A 5382-nucleotide genomic window follows, 5' to 3' on the forward strand; every position below is an offset into this window, starting at 1 on the left:
GCTATCTAAGGATGGTACTATAGAACGCCACCTCAAGGTAGGCCTAGTGGCGCCATCTCTTGGTCAGGCCGGAAACTTATCAATCCACCCTCGTATATGGTTTTCAAGTTGCAGCCCGTGCGACTTTTGGTTCTTGCGCCTTGCGCTCGATAATGTATCGTCACGCGGCCATTGTATTCGCAGTCGAATAAGGTTCTATAGGCCGCGCACAAGGGCAATACAAAAAAAAATTATGAAACTCATACCTGTGGGCGCCAGTCTTCATAAAGGCAATCACGAAACTTTACTTAGGATGAGGAAAAATCAGCCCGGATTTGGCTAGAACGATAAAACAAAATAGAAGAAATACGACACGATAATTTCCGATAAGCGATAAATAACGAAAATTCCAAAGAAAATGTCTTACAAGGGGCCAGCTCGGTCCTTAGATAGAGGGGGAGGGGCATCGTTTAAATAAAACTTGGCAAGACACTTCATAATAAAATAAGAATATAATGACAAAGAAAAATAGAAAGGTACAGTTGTCCAATAACGTGCTTACATAATAATAAGGCAATACATAAGAAAAGGTCAAATACGAACGAAAAGACACCAGTGACATGTAGAAAATATCATATTAGAATCAAAACAGTATTTAAAAGAAAGTAGTTGTCCGAAAACTAGGCGAAATCCGGTAAAAGGAAAAAGAAATTGACTTTAATTAATAGGCGATCTAACAAAAAAAGGGGGGGGGGTCGGCAAAAGGGAGGCACACATAAAAATTAACTGTGAAAAGTTATAATAAAATCGGAAATGAGAACATGGCACACACAGAATCACAGATAACCAGGCGAAGAGAACATCACTAGTCGGCACTCCATTAAATAAGAACTAATCACTAAACATAGTGATCCAGCCAAGTGTCATTAAAGTTCTATGATAATAAGAAGAAAAGGTAAAAAAAAGACCTGGCTGAGTCACTATAAAAGAGATTCAAGTCCTATCTCAAGAAAAGCGATACTAATGAGACGCGTGCCCGGCGTCCATTAGTAGCCATGAAGTGTAGACATTCTTGAGCCTTCCCGCTCAAAACCATAAAGTCCTCACAATTGTTATATACATACAAAAAAAAATACCAAGCGAAATCAAATCATCTTAAGGGCATGTGACACAGCTAAATACCTATATTACCGACCTCACTTTATCAGTTCACTGAATGTTTTTTTGAACCTAAGAACTTTTTTTGTAAATAAAATATCGAGCTGAAACTTTGGAAAATGTATTTGAGTACAATAAAGTACGTTTAAGTACTGCATTTTGGTAGGAACTTCACTGAAAATTATTTTATCTTTTTTTTGAACCTCGACATTTTTTGAACGTTCGAACTTTTTTTATGCATAAAATATCAGTCTCAAACTTTGTAAAATGCAAGAGCTGAAAAAAACTACGTTTAAGTACAAATATTAATAATAAAAGATGTAAAAAAAAATATTTCAACTATCAATTCCATCGGCATCAGCCGGTAACGTTGTACACGAAAATACGAACCCTGGCGGCCATTAGACGAGGCTCTAGAGGGTTCGTAATTTCCTGTACAACGTTACCGGCTGATGCCGATGGAATTGATAGTTGAAATTTTTTTTACATCTTTTATTATCAAGCTTTGTACTTAAACGTAGTTTTCTTTCGGCTCTTGCATTTCTTAAAGTTTAAACCCGATATTTTATGTATAAAAAAAGTTCGAACGTTCAAAAAATGTCGAGGTTCAGAAAAAATATGAAATAATTTTCAGTGAAGTTCCTACCAAATTGCAGTACCTAAACGTACTTTATTGTATTATAATACATTTTCCAATTTTTCAGCTCGATATTTTATTTACAAAAAAAGTTCTTAGGTTCAAAAAAACATTCAGCGAACTGAAAAAAGTGAGGTCGGTAATATAGGTATTTAGCTGTGTCACATGCCCTTAAATTAAAAATTTAAAAAACGCAGTCATGGAGTGCCGAATTTTACTCGAGGTGTCGAATTTCAGTGTAATAAAATAATAATTTTAATTTGTTATTAGATAATTGTGATGGTGCCAAACTGCAACACGACAGTATTTGTTTCACACTGCATACTCGGTCTTTATACTTCCCCACATTTGTGCACAAACTTTTTAAAATTAAAGGCAAAAGCATCAACAAAATTGTAATTTGGCGATTGCGAATTATCTTTTGTTAAAGCTCCTTCGGCTTTAACGAACACTTTTTCATCACGTATCTTGTGCTTCGCCGTCAATTTTTTAAAAAATGCGAACTTCTTTACATTACGTTCAACACCATCATATCAAATGTATATTACATTTATTTTTGTATCTCGGCCCGGGATTGCTTATTCAGTTATTGCAAAATAAAGTAAAAATTTTATTGACAGTAAATTATTTAATATTTTTGTTCCTTATTTTGCTCTATATTTTGTTTTCAGCTACCCTGAAAATGTATCGTTTGAATCAATTTATATGATTACAATTCATTATATGTATTGGTATTGAAACAGACACAATTTCACTGTCTTGTTTTTATAATTTGAATAGTTCCCCTTCTATAAATTATCTCTTTTGTTATTAAAAATAAATCAATTTCGTCCGTTTATTTTGTTCGTAGTTTTTCTTTTGCCTCGAAATTTCATTTTTTTATGTTGTTTTTTATGAATAAAATACAAACTAAGCATCCTATTAAAGCGTGATTAATCCATTTGTATTTTTTTATGCATCATTTTTTTTCAATTAATCTTTTTTTTGTAACTTGCATAGTTAGACCATGAAACGAGATGTTTTATTTTTCACTATTTTTTTTGTTTGATTAAAATTTGAATTTTCGATTGTTCAAAAAATTCAAAAAGTTGTTATGACAGCCTTGCGTCATGCGCGCATGCACGTTCGTTGCACGACATGCTTGGTATATGCGCCTCCATGGACGATACATCTGCTTGCACGGCGTGCCTGCGCTGTGCGCATGGTGCGCTAGAATTCTTATCTGAGTCTCAATAGAGTAGCCGAATTAGCTAGATAAATTTCTAGATGGCAAATTTAGGTAACACAGCTAGAAATTTAGGTAACAGAGCTAAATTTTCTTAGAAGACGAAATCCAGCTAAACTTTTAGCTGGGACAGCTAAACTTATTTTCCAGTGATCCTAAAAAAAATTTCAATCCGAATGAATCCGAATAAATCGAGTATATCGATCAGAATCAATATTGGTACTTATCAATCGGACAAATGTCTAAATAAAGATGGTATAAAATGATAACAAAATATTAAAGTAGCAGTTTGTTTAATTAATAAATGCCTTGTAATCTCAAAAAAAATGCCATGGATTTAACAAAACGTTTTATTTGTACAAATATAATTTCCAAATCCAGAGGATGCTATCTCTAGCGGACCGAAGAAACCGAAAGGAGCCTCTACAAAGTACCTTTAGACACCACAGAGTCCTCCTTCGGTTCCTTCTTAAAAAATTCAAAGAAACAGCAAGGTCAACTTTTAAATTGTTGAAATACGGATTTTACGTTAAAATTTCCATTAGAAACTGACGGAGTAATCGCAGTAGTTTTTTTGCAGCGTTCAAAAATTTTTAAAAATGTCATTAACTTCTGCTGAAGGTGACTTCACGCGCATCCATAATAGCTCAAGTAGTATGTTGCGCGAGAAGTTTAAGAATAAAATTCAGAATTCGCAAATAAATGTAAATAAATATATGCAATAATTTATATGTCCAGACATGCATCCAGACAAAATTCTTAAAGTTACCGACGGAACGCTTATTAACTGCTACTAAAAGAAGATGCACTTTAAGCCGCATTCGGCCCCTGTAAATGACAAGTATTTTATTATTTTAAGTTTTTAACGCTACAAGAAAAAGTATTGCGATTACTCCGTGCCCCCAGGGTTGCAGTGTATGTTTCTTCTAATTTTATTAGTTTTCTTCTTTTCGTGGAAGTAGAGCATTTTGAAAAATCATCAGAGTTTGGACTTCCACGTTTTTCATTGTTTTCAGGATTAAATTCCAATAAAAAATTTGTACTCAACTAAACTGCGAACTTTTTCTCGAAAGAGGATTGAATGTTTAATTGTTAACCGTTGCAAGTCTTTCCAGTGGGCACAATATTTGGAGACGTCTTTACGACATCGTTACGAAATTTGTACGACAATTTTACGACATCCTATGTCCATGTCGTTACGGTGTCTTCACAATATCGTAAATACATCGTCAGATCATACATCTTTACGATATCGTAAAGACACCTTAACGATATGGACATTGGATGTCATAAAGTTGCCGTAAAAATGTCGTAACAATGTCGTAAGGACGTCGCCAAATTTAGTGCCCACTGGGATATTGCGCTAAATCTTCCACACCTCTGCTGTTATAAGTATTTAAAAAATCGGATAGGGTGTTCATCTGAACATTAAGTGTATACATTTTGATTTATTCAACAATAATTTATTTCATAAATAATACATTTAAAAAGTATATTCTTATAGCCATAAACTAATTAGTGTACATGTGTGCCCGGTTATTGGCAATATTCAATATATTAGACAAATACAAGAAGTAAAAAGCGAATGACTGAAGACAAATGAAAACGAATGCAGCACCAACAGCTAGAGTTCTGAGCCGGTTATGCAACTATTTGGTAGAGAATTCAACAATTTTGTTAAAAATTCATTCTTTTGGTTGAAAAAATTCGCCTTTTTGGATTGAAAATGCAATTTTTTCGTAGAAACTTATTTTTTTATTACAAAAATTCAATTTCTGATGTTACTGAGTTAACTGGAATCTGTTTAGGATGAAAACTCAACTTTTTTTGCATTAAAAAATTCTTCTGCTTTAACATAAATTTCATATTTTATGATAAAAATCCAACTATTTGCTCGCGAATTCAACAATTTTGTTAAAAGTTATACTTTTTGGTTAAAAATTCGTCTTTTTGGATTGAAAATTCAATTTTTTTGGTAGAAAATGATTTCTTGTTAAAAAAATTCATAGTTTGATCGTGAAAACTCGACAAAAATCTTTTTCATAAGAACATTCAACTTTCTTTTGGAAAATTTATATTTTTTATTTTAAACTCAACTGTTATAGAAGAAATTTCATTTTTTGTATGAAAATGCAACTTTTTGGTTAAAAATCGTTCTACTTTGCTTGATAATTTAACTAATTTGTTTAAAACATTTGGTTGAATCGCTTTGTTAAGAAATCACTTTTTTTAAAGATTTATATTTTAAGTTGAAAAGTATTCTCGTTGGTTAAAAGTTTGATTACGAGGGTAGTTCAATAAGTCCTTAGAATGACCAACAGATGGCGCGCGAATCGCTCCAAATCATCTTTTTTCAGTCAGCACCACTCCCGACTAGATATAT

Source organism: Belonocnema kinseyi, chromosome 1, assembly GCF_010883055.1.
Source record: "Belonocnema kinseyi isolate 2016_QV_RU_SX_M_011 chromosome 1, B_treatae_v1, whole genome shotgun sequence".
Lineage (NCBI taxonomy): Eukaryota > Metazoa > Arthropoda > Insecta > Hymenoptera > Cynipidae > Belonocnema > Belonocnema kinseyi.